The following is a 12,670-nucleotide window of genomic DNA, read 5'->3' as shown; positions in this document are numbered from 1 at the left end:
ACTCCTCTCCTGGGGCGACAGGACGGTCACAGGGAGGAGACCTGAAATGGGGCCGGCACCTATGTTACTTCTCTACCTGTTGGTGAGACTGTGCCCGGAAGCAAGGCACAGGGTGACGTCATGTGCTCAGGAACCAGGTGCTGCTGGACCTGGAATAACAACGGTAGTTCCCAAGGGGTTTCCTTCCTTTTGATCTCACTGATTCTATTGACTCTTCAGAGCAAATCTGTGGAGTAGAGGCATGAAGGACAACTTTATCTCCAGCTTTAAATGCAGAAACCGAGCTTCTAGAAGCTCACTGGCTTCAGTAAGGCCACAGGATCGGGAGATGGTAGTGGGAGAGATTAGGACTGTCTTTTTAAATTTTTAAAATTTTATTTAAAAATTTTTTTTTTTAAGTAGACTCCATGACCCACACGTACAGGCTTGAACTCACGATCCTGAGATTAGGGGTCATGTGTTCCTCGCACTGAGCCAGCCAGGTGCCCCAGGACTGCTTTTTAAATAACCAGCCCAGTGAGGGGCACATCGGATGAGTGTTTTTAAGAAAGAAGACAAGGGCGGGAAGGAAGGAAGAGGAGAGAAGAAGGGAGAGTCTCTTTTCGTCGTTTCAAGCCACGGGCCATATGCGATGAGCTCTTGTTACCATTCCTTCATCCTGGGCACCAGCCAAGCCAGGCCTAACAGTCCCCGAGCTTATTTCTTGCAAGCTCTGTGTTGGGGATACCTAAGGCCTCAGTAATTCCGGACTCGGTGAGTCATCCTCTCCTCCGTCTGTTTATGTAACGAGTCTAACCACAGCCATTGTTGCTGGTTACATGCTGGAAATGACCTAACAATGTTGTATTTAATGATCTCCAATCATTTCCATCTGGTCCGTGGGTGGCTGCAGAGTCATTATTCATCAATGAAACTTTGCAAACACAAACACATATGTACGTATATAATAAAACCTCAATAATTTGCACTAATTGGAGGGAAGGCCTATCTGAATTAACAAAAAGTAAGAAATGCTGTTTTATTACTTTCAAGCTCATGATGTAATTAACCACCTAATGAGAACGCGGCATGGTGGAGGAGCACTGTAATGGGAGCTTCGTGAGCTGGATGTTGTTAAGGAGGGAGATGAGATGAACGGAGCAGATACGTAGACTGGTCATACGAGTGCAATACTGGAGCGTGGTGGCTGCATTTTACCATCTGGCCTGCAGACCTACAGCTTCAGGAATGTGAAATTGTTGGTATTGCTAGAAACGATCCATTTAGAGAGGCTAGAAGGCCACCCTGCACAGGGGGTAAATGAATCATGCTGAACAGAGTCACGTATGACCTAGACATAAAGCTCAGTGCTGATCTGTTAGTTTTGTTTGAAAGCCGTCTTTCAGGTGGGCCAAGTCTACGTGTTGGCTCATCGGCACATTGTCTCCCACGGGGAAAGTCCTCGTGATAATCCAGCGCTGGCTCATTAGGTTGCATTCAAGTAATAGAAACTACAATTCAGAATAGGTGACATGGGCGGGGGCGGGGGGGAGGGGGGGTTGGTGATTTATATGGTTGGAAATCCAACGCAGAATGAGATGCGGAGTTTGATTGACTTAGGCATTCAGCCATTTTACCAAGGTCTGGTTTTGTTTGTTGTGCGTGCGTGTGCACACTCCTGTGCCTCACCCCTGCCTCCTACAAGGTCGTATTCATCCTAGAGCTGGTTTCTCTTATGGTAGCCAAACGGATGCGTTGGCTCTACATCTGCATACCACATGTCCCTGCAAGGGGTGGGTCTGAGGAGGGTGAGGGAAGAAGATAAAGGGAGAGGAGGGGACAGGAATGGGGGGTGGAGGGGAGAACTGGAGGTTAGAAGGCAAGGATATCGTCCTAACGTACCGTACACCACTCTCCAGTGTTTGGGAAGCACAGGACCAGAGAAGAAAGCATTCCCTGGATGGTATCATCCAGCCCATGACATCACCTCTTGGACAGAGTTGGAGGCAGCACGGCCAATTTATATTCTCTTCCGGACGTTTTGTACTTCCCATACAGCTGCCTTTCCACTGGCATCTTCCTTTAGGAAGATCAAAATAACATTCATTAGGCCACAGCTCTTTTCCCACCGTCTACTGGAGGCTGTTTATACCTTCCTGAGACTTGATCCCGATTATTTTGACTAGACTGAAAAGTTTCATGTTTATGAGGCTCTTAGGGTGGTTGAGCGAACTTCTATTATACACGTTTGTCCAGAAAACAAACAGAGATGTGAATACTCTCAACAAGGAGGAAACTAAGCAAGTTCACCTGGGTGTGATTAGATCTACACTGGTGTGCAATGGTTGTTACTGCGTTTGCTCCAGTGCCCTCTCCCTTGAATGTCAGAGATAAGGCGGGTCTGGGTCTCCTGAGCCTTCATCCCCAGGGCGCAGGGTAAGCAGAAGGTAGTTCAAACAAATTCAGGGAAATTTAAGAAATGCTGCTTCTGCGTGTGAACCAATTGGTTTATTTGCAAAAATGGTGCTTGATTTGCCTTCTGTGATCCGTCTTCCCTGCTGCACGACGGTTACAGTAGTGCAACGAGCACCAAAGCTTGGAGTCAGTCCAGGGGTGGGATCTTAGGTCGGCATCTTGCTAGTTGTGGGGCCTTTCATCTCAGAGATTGCTGCTGTTTGTTTCCTACCATCGGGCCTCTTTCACGTCCTTAATTCCTCATCACGCTTCTGCTTTCCTCCACCATCCTGAGCACAGGGAGTGATTTATAGAAGCTGTCTTAATGTCCTTGTTTGTTATTTGTATCATCTGTGGTATTTCTGTATCTGTTTTTATCGACTGACTCCCTAACCCCTCCTGGTTTTGGGTCATATTTTCCTGGTTCTTTGAATGTCTGTTAATTTTTTGTTGGGTGGAAGACATTGTGAATTTTATGTTGCTGGATGCAGATTTTTTTCAATCCTTTGAATACTTTTTAGGCATTGTGTGTGTGTGTGTGTGTGTGTGTGTGTGAGGGGAGTGCAATTGAGTTACTGGGAAACAAATGGATCCTGTTGACATGCTTTTTTCTTAGGCAGGTTTAGAAGAGCCTTTAGTGGAGGGCTGATGCAGCCCCACAACTAACGTGATATTTTTTGAGTAGGCAAATATTAGGAGGTCTGTTTTTACTGGCTGCAAGGAACATATAATATTCCCAGCCTTGGGACAGCTCGGGGAAGTGCTCCTTTCTGATCATCCTCTCCCTGGGTCAGCAGTTTCTTTACATCCATGTGCTGATTAGTACTCAGCTAAAAATGTGAGGGGAATCCTCTGCATCTCTCTGGAGTTCCTTCTGCGTAGCTCTCTCTTCTCCTCTTCCTTGACTCGGGAACTTTAGCTGCTTTGGTCTCCCGGAACTCCACGCTCTGCGTCCTTGAACCGCTGGGTCCTGCTAGGCCTCCCTTCCCCTTGGTAGAGCCTGGAAACTCTACAGACAGCAAGCTGGGGCATCCTAGGGCTCACCCCTTGGTTTACTCTGTCACTGGGGTCACTGCCCTGTTCTGCTGGCTACTGAGTGTCTGAAAACCATTGTTCCATAGATTGTGTTCAGTGTTTTAGTCCTTGAAGATGGGAACATAAATCTAGTCTCACTGTGGCTGGAAACAGGTGCATGTCCTCTGCGTTATGAACCGTAGCCCCGCTGTTAACCAGCTGTGTAGGCCCAAGCCGGTTACCTAACCTCCCAACTCCTCGATTCTCTTGGCGATAAAGTGGAAATTATGGTGATATCGATGGATAGTGTGGTTGTGAGAGTCACGTAAAATAATTCATATGGCGTTCTTCGTAAACTGCTGGACGCATAGCAGTTACAGCTGATCCTTGAGCAAGATGATTTTGAATTGGGCAGGTCCACTTATAAGTGGATTTCTCTTTATTTTTTATTTTTATTTTATTTTATTTTATTTTTTAGTGGGTTTCTTTTTAATAAATATCCATATAGTACTGTAAATGTATCTTCTCTTCTTTATGATTTTCCTAAGGACATTCTTTTCTCTAGCTCACTTCATTGAAAGAATCTAGAATTAATATATATAACGTACAAAATAAGTGTTAATTGACAGTGTCACAGGTAAGGCTTCCGGTCAACACTAGGCTATAGCTAGTTGAGTTTTTGGGGAGTCTCAAAAGTTATATGTGGATTTTTCAACCCCACAGACACTTGACCCTAAGCCCTGTGTTGTTCAAGGGTCAACCGTAGGTCATAAAATTCTAGCAGTGATGATGATAATGATGCTCAGAATATATCTGTTTAAGCTGAACTCAAAACCATAAGTTTCTGTCTGCCCCAAGTTTCATGTCTGTAAAATGCCCAGCTTTATTGTTACTGCTGAGTCTGATCTGGGACTTACGAGCTCCTCTGTGCTCCTTCGAGTACCCCATGGGCCAAATCTGGCCCCTACCTCTTTTTGTAAATAAGGTTTCGGTGGAACACAGCCACATCCGTTTGTTTATAGATTGTCTATGACTACTTTTGGGCTAGAGTGCCAGCATCGAGGGGTCACGGCGCAGACCGCGTGGCCCACAATGCCTAGTGTGCGTATTATCTTGCCCCTTATAGAGGAAGATTGGCAGCCCCTGCCTAGGGGCTGGGTCAGGCACACCCAACAGATGGTAGCAGATCCCTGACTCTTTATTTATTTATTTTTAAAGATTTTATTTATTCACTCATGATAGACATAGAGGGAGAGAGAGAGAGAGAGGCAGAGACACAGGCAGAGGGAGAAGAGGTTCCATGCAGGGAGCCTGACGCGAACTCGATCCCGGGACCCCGGGGTCATGCCCTGGGCCAAAGACAGGTGCTAAACCGCTGAGCCACCCAAGGATCCCCCAGATTCCTGACTCTTTAAATCTCAATCTCTGGTGATAATACAAAACGAAAACCCTTGTGGGGTTTCTAGTAACACTTGACTTTTCCAAAAAAATGAAAGTTCATATTATGTATATAGACATGTCCGTGTCTAGGCGCAGAACGGGGGAGAGGAGAGAGGCCGCATCCCTCAGGCCAGACGAGGGGCTTCTCCAGAGGATCTCGGTGGCCCCCCATTCGTCCCTGCCCAGGCTTCCCGGTGCCTCCCCGGCCTGGGTGCCCCTCCCACTGGCCGGGCCCCCCTGCAGCTCCCAGCCGGGATCCCCGCAGGCCTGGGACACTGGGACAAACCTGGCTTTGTGAAGAACACATGAGATTGTTATTTTTCTCTTTACGCTGCTGACGCGGCCCCTGGCCCAGGACAGGTGCTTCGGGTCCCTGGGCCCTCGGCCTCCTGCGCCCCCCGGTGCGCTCCCCTGCCACGGTGCCACTGAGCCCACAGGTCCCAGAGTCACCACGTCACGAGGACACTCAGCACCGCAGGTGCAGCAGCTTCCACACCCTGAAGCCTCTGCTGGATGGATCCGTTGTCACTGGGGCTGCCTTTCCTTGGAGAACTTAGCACAGGCTGCCGGGCGGGGGGCTGTGCCCCTCCTGCCCTCCTCCGCCCTTTCGTGGCCCGACTGCGCCCAGGGCCTGTCCCCGACCCCTCCCGAGCTGGAGGAGAGGCAGTGGGTGCCAACTCCAGGGAAGTCCAGGGCCTCGCTCACAATGCCCGGTGCACAGGGCAAATCTCTTTGAAGCCTCACAGTTTGGCTTGAAAATCGACCTGAGTGTTATTTCTACTCCATAATATGACCATTTGCTCAGTAGAACTTTTTTTTTTTTTAGTTAGTTAACATGAAAAGATGTGTCTTTAGGGGGATGCAAATCAGCACGAGGTAAATGCACCAACTACATGAGATACCACTTCACAGCAGCAGGGTGGCCGCCACCGCCGCCGCCACCAGCAGCAGCACCACCAGGGTGTAAGATGGTGCAGCCACTGTGGAAAACACTATGGCAGTTCCTCAGGAAATTGAATGCGGAATTACCACATGACCCAGCAATTCCACTTCGGGGGTGTAACAGAAGGAGCTGAAAGCAAGGGCTCGGACAGACACTTGCATATGCCAGAGCCCACACTAGTCACAACAGCCAGAAAGTGGAAACAATCCAAATACCCATTGATGAATAAACGGATAAACACTCTATACAATGGAACGTTATCTCGGAAAGGGGGGACCCTGGGATACGCGCTACAACTTGGATGACATTATGCTGAGTGAAATGAGAAGTGAGCCCGACAGAAAGGACAAGTACCTGTGATCCCACTCAGGCGAGCTGTGGGCAGAGTCTAATCCGTAGAGACAAAGTAGAATGGCAGCTTCCGGGGGCGGGGTGGGGGTTAGGAATGCTGCGGGAGGGCCTGGAGGTGGACAGCGCTGGGTGGTTGCACATAATCCTGCAGAACTGTGCACTTAAAAATGGTTCGAACGGTAGATTTTATGTTATATGCATTTAACCACAATAAAAACAATAACAACAACAACAACAAGTGAACAACAGAAATAAAAATTCATCTTAGAAAACTGAGAAATGACAGAGGGGTATAAACTGGATACTAATCCTGTTTTATCCTTTTCCTGAATGTGTGCCAACTTTCAATGACTATGGAACCGTGCTGTTTTGCATTTTTATAATCAGGGATGAGAATTAACATCGTTGCACCCCTAAATGTGCCACTCTCCTTACTCTATGTAATTTCCTTCTGACAAAAACACTGAAATAAAAGGTTTCCTAACTCCATTTTGTAGATGAGGAAACTTAGAAAACTTTCCTGGGTTGGTATACAGTCAAGAACAGGATTTCCGTGTGTTCCCAAAGCCCATATTCCTTCGAGGGTTCTGTCCGGCTGTAACCCTGGGGGACAGGACAAGGCGTTCGGAGACCTGGTTTATGCTCATTGTACGAAGGAGGAATCTGCGGATTGGAGAAATTAGCGTGTAACCTGCACCTTTGGACATTACAGATCCAAATCCCATATTTTCACAAGTATTTCATGAGGCATGGGATGTGGTTTCTGAGGGAGGCTGCATCGGGTTCTTCAGAGTGCCTCGGGGTTTGCCGGGGGCACCTGCCGCTCTCTACAAGGACATCCGTCGTGCAGTCGGTGGGCCGGAGAGATGTCCCTTGACTCGTGGAAGGCTAGTCGCTCCTCCCAGCTTGAGGCAAACCCAAGTGTCTCCTTTGCTTTCCCTTCTCCTTTTACAGCCTGATAAGACTCCATTCCAGAGTCTAGGCTGCTGCCAGGCTGGAATGTTCTGTTTGTTTTGGTCCTGAGTCCTGAAGGGAAGTCCTTCCTGGGATGGAGGCGGAGCGAGGGAGTGGCCAAGCAGCCATGTGGCAATCCTGCCGGCTAGTGGCGACACAGAGTATGGGCCTGCACCAACGACAGGGCAGCCTGGGAGCCAGCTCCCCAGCTTGACTCCAATAGAGGGCACGGGTTTAGTCACCTGATTTACACATGGTGGGAGGGAAGAAGTCATGTGTCCAGGGTGTTGACAGAGTTGGGACTGGAATCTGGTCTCTCTCGGATCCCAACTCATTTGAGAAAACTTATGAAGCATTTTCAGCAAACAAGGACAAACAGGCTACCATGTGCAAGATTATTTCTATTTCTCACAGCACGTCTCCAAAGAAGATATTTTTAATGTCTATTTTATTGATCACAAACTTCAGCCAGAGATATTACTTGTCCAAGGCTATTTGGTAGTGAAATTAGGGTCCACCAACACTAACTTGGGTTCACTGAGGCTGAAGTATCAAGCTTTCATAATATATTACTAGGCGCAAATTATTTTAGTCCCTGTCACAGTTTCTTTCAAATGTTAGATAGAAAATATTTTTTTTTTGGTAAATGCATATAGAAGAAAAGCCCCCAAAACTATTGCTTTGACCCTAACTGAAGCCAGCGTAACTCAAAAAAAAAAAGCCATCATGGAGGAAATGGTATTGAGGATGGGTCTTGAAGAACTGATAGGCTTTCGAAAGACAAGTGATCTGATAATAAAAGGCATCCAGGAAGAGTGAACTGCATGAGAAAAAGTGTGATAACAGTTTGGGAAACAGCAAAAAATCCATTTTTGGCTAGAATTATAATGTAAGTCTGTGATTTGGGGAACCATGAGGTATATGAGCTACTTGGGGACCTGACCGCCAAGGGCTTGGAAGAGGAATTTGTACTTTTCCCTTGAGCAACTGGAAGTGAAGGAAAGTTTTGGTGAACAGGATCATGGCACGAGTGAAACTACACTTTAGGAAGATTTTTTTGACAGCTGCACATGGGGCAGATAATAAAGGGGCACAATCCACAAGGACAAGCAATAGGGAAGGAAGGGATGGGTACCACGTCCTGTGAAGAGAGACGCTGATAGATACGCATGTCTAGGGAGAGAGAGGGCCAGGACGGAGCTATCCTGTTGGTTATATAGAATAGAAATGGCAAAGTTTAGAAAATATGCCTAATTGGCAGTATACATAAAATTGATGAAAATACCAACTGCCCATGTGAAATTATTATTTTCAAAAATTTAGATATGGTGGGTATGCTGATGGAGATTTGGGGGAAGTTAAGGGCCCCACTCAAGCTGCCCTTTAGCACCGCTACTGCCTGTAATCCATCACCTGCAACGGGGGTCAGTCTTTGGACTGTTGTAATCTTCTCTCGTTTAGAACCGTGATCTCGCGTAGTTTTCTGGGATTTGACCAACTCTGGGCCTTGAGGTCTGGGATTAAAAGGGAGGTGAGAAGAGAGTCTGGAGTTTCCTGGAGATACTAACTTATGGGAAAGTAATATATTGACCACGCCGACTTGGAAAGTGTCTGGGGCGAGGTAGGGTCTGTATATAGAGAGTTCTATGTGCCAAAGCTGGGCACTTTGCGGCAGCTCCTTGCAATCTTCATAAAAGCCTTGCAGGGTTATTGTCATCCTCCTGCGTAGAGACGAGGAAACTAAGACAAAGAGGAGAGGCACCCTTCCTGGTATCGCATCTATCTAGGAGAGCTGAGACTGAACTCAGGTTCGCCGCGCTCCGAATCCCGTGTCCTTTCTACTCTGCTTGAGAGTTGGGGCCAAGCAAGTGGGGGAAAGGAAGGCGACGAAGATAAACCCACATTTTAAAAATTGAATAAGACTACAAGAATAGGAGTCAGGCGGGAAGATGAACTGGTTTGTTGAAGAAAAATTCAGCTTGGACGTGTCGGCCGGTCCAGACGGTGTATCAAGTACATAGTTGCTAATGTGAAAATGGGGTTTGGAGGGTGTGGAGTGAGGTGGATTTGGGAATTATCTGAGAAGATGCCAAGGGGCAGGGCACAGAACAGTGCTTCCATCCGTCGGGGGAGCCAAAGACACTCTGTCTGACTGTCTGTCCATCCGGCCAACGATTTAGAAGAGGTGATTTGTGCTCCTTGTACAGTTTATACAGTGAAAAGTAAGCCTCCTTTCCCTGCCTTTGGTCCAGCTGGAGTCGAAGAGCTTGTCCATCCTAATTTATAAAGATTGAGCAAGTGTGCTGTGTGTAAGCACATGGGGATGAGGAAGACAGGGGAGGAGAATGCATTTCTAACTCATTTGCCTGGAGAGGGTGCCTTTTAAAATATGTCCCCGAAAGCTGATATCTGCTCGTAGTCCCTGTCTCCACACGGAGGAATCCATCACTACCAAAGTAATGTGTATTTTTCCAGAGATTTCTCAGGCATTTACAGACATAGATGTATGTGCCCCTACCTTCCTCCATTCCATGCACGTTGTTCTGTCCCTTGCTTTTGTCTCACAACCATCTCTTTCAGAGGTTTTTTTCATGTCCATACGGCGAGAACTGCTTCCTCATTTTTAGGGACAACGTCGTGTCTCGGTGTTCACCATATATGCCATCAGGTAATAGGAAAAGTATTTAGTACAAACAATACTGCGGTGAATGTTCTTATATGGGCACATAACTCCATTGTAAGTTGAGGAAGATCTATAATTATATTTTATTGGTAATTGTATTTTCAGTGAATATCATAATCTTGCAGAAGGCAGCTAAGGAAAGGGATAGAAAGGAAAGGAAAAGGGGAAGAAGGAGGAGAAAGGGAAAGAAGGAACTCAAGTTAATTAATGAGCCCAGTATTTGATCATACACCTTCAGTCGTGGGCAGGGTAGGGTGTGTAGTACAGGTGTGTGCGTTGGGGTTGGGGGCTTAGAAACGGAAATAAATTCTGAACTCTTAGTGGTCTTGTTTATTATAGGAGTATTGGAGAAGAAATTCTGAAACATTTTAGATGTATTATTATAATAGATGATTGAATAAATATGATACTGGGAGCCAAGATTCTGTTTATGGAGGAAGGGACGTACACGTGTGGAATATGGAAAAGCAAGAAAAAAAAAAAACACTAATTGGAAGTTTCAGTGCAGAGCCTTGATTTCTAGAAAAAAAAAAGAAATTGTGTGTGTATGTGTCTCTTTATATGTCTACGCATTTTTATGAATTTGTGTGTAGATGCATATTTGTATGCATGTGAATGCATAGGCTTCCCGGCTCTGATTGAAGAAGCCAAGAAGCAAAGACACGTGTATCATCCGAATCTTGATTTCTTTTTCTTTTTTTTTTCGAATCTTGATTTCTAATACCATTCCCCACCAAAAGGAAGTAGAGCTCCTGAGAAAAATGACCGCAGAATTGGAGCAGAGGAGGTACAAGACGGGCCCGGAACATCTTATTATACCATATAGTGAGGAAATGTTACCAAAAGAAGAAGAAAAAAGTCACGAGAACACAGGAGCTAGCTTTGAAGGGCTCCTACTGGCCAAATCTGGGACAATGTAGACAATAAAACAATTAAGTCTAGTAATGAATTCTGAACAGAAATTCATGAGTCCAGGCGATGACAGACAGGGGAGGAAGAGGGGCTCTCGCCCAGAGTAGAATGCCGAGGACTGACTGTTCTGTAGCGGGAAAGTCGCAAGTTTTACGACCATCACAGTGAAGATTGAATTAGGCAAGCATCATTAACAGATGCCACATCTAGAGGGAAATTTTGCTGAGGAGCGGGATATTTGTATGGGTTTTTAGTCCCCTCTTACAGATTTCTTATTAGTCACAAGGAGGAATTACAAAAGCAGTAAGTACATAGCAGAGAAGCCAGACTCCTTGACCAGGTGATGAGAATTATCTCCAGTGAGGGACAGACACGGGCTCCAACCAAGACACCCTCCGAAGGATGTAACAGGTCCTGTGCACGTGCTGGTCAGGAGTAAATGGGATCACACGGACACATCAGACAATCCTAAAACGAGGTCAAGAGAAGGGAGGTGGATTCTTCAAAAATGGTAATGTCATGACCCACAAGGACGGACTGTGGAGCTATTCCAGACTAACGGGGACCGGGGAGACCTGACAACTAAGTACAGTGACTGACCTTAGACTGGATCCTCGATGGGACGGGGAAACGCCATAAAGGACATTAGCAGATAGGCTGATAATATCGGGATTTGGACAGTAGATTATATAATTGTTGGTTGATAGACTATCCCTATTCTTAGGAAATACACATTGAGTGATTTAGGGGTAAAGAGTCCTGAAGAACAACCATATAAAACAGAATAAACTTAGCAGTGGGCAGGGGTGGATAACGGGTGCATGGGTGCTCATTTGCACTCTTCCTATTTTTGCGATTTTTCATAAGCTTGGAATTACTCCCGAATAACAAGTCAACTTAAAAATGGCACATTTTACAAAAGTGTTAAAAATAACAGAAGAAGATCTAGAACAAGTATCATCTAACGGGTGGGACAAATGGGGGTGGATGCAGATTATCACGGCAGTTAGACAACGCCTTCTATGCAAAATCTGCTTGATTTATTAGGTGGGCAAATGGAAAACAAGCTTGTGGTGTCGTGCAGTAGTCGCATAAAGACACAGCCTGTCGTCTTGCCATGGTCCATCTGTTTCTAATGCCACAGGAGAAGTTATAAATATCTCAGAATGAGTCAACTTGAGGAAAACCATTCAAAAGTTCTCATTCTTAAAAATGAATGACGCTGTTTGTTCAACCAGTTATAATGCGGCATTTGTTTGGCAAAGGGAAATACGATCGATTCAGAGACAAACAACAAAACGGCCTCTTGGCAAGTGTGTGGAGTCTGTGTCCGAGCAAGGGGTGCCTAAGAGGCGCGCGGCGAGCCGTCCTATGGAGGAGCAGGACGTGCCATTGACGTTCACCTCCCAGGACAGGCCTTCTCCGCCGGCTGTGCGCCCGGGCGTCGTCGCTTGGCAAGGTGTGCTTTCCCCTTTGCGTGGCGCGGCTTGCTGGCTGCGGAGCTCACCGTGCCAGGTGCCTGGGGGGTACCCCCATCTCTGAGGCCTGCGGCCCTCGCCCAGCCCCGGCGCTGAGTGTGAACCTGGACCAGGCCCACGGAACCATCCGGCGTCGTTTGGCCTCCTTCCCTGTCTGTGCATCTCTCACTGTCTGCGCGGTCGTCACCGGCACGAACACATACAGACATGCTCAGTGTCCACGAACACGCAGCTCAGACACACGGAGGGTTTCCGTGGCCGCGGGGGGAGCTCGGACAGACAGGTGAGCCAGTCGGCGTGGACGGTTCTGGAGGCGGCTGTTCACGCAGCCTCTGGGGGGAGGCTCCACGCCATCGAGGGGTCGGTGCGAGGTGCAGGACCGCAGCTCTTGGACGGGCTCTGATCCCCCTGCCTCCCCTCTCCCCTCCTCCTTGCTCCCCTGCACCCTATAATGCGGAGGCC

Source organism: Canis lupus, chromosome 6 (genome assembly GCF_011100685.1).
Source record: "Canis lupus familiaris isolate Mischka breed German Shepherd chromosome 6, alternate assembly UU_Cfam_GSD_1.0, whole genome shotgun sequence".
In the NCBI taxonomy this organism is placed as follows: domain Eukaryota; kingdom Metazoa; phylum Chordata; class Mammalia; order Carnivora; family Canidae; genus Canis; species Canis lupus.
This window is presented reverse-complemented; position numbering follows the sequence as displayed.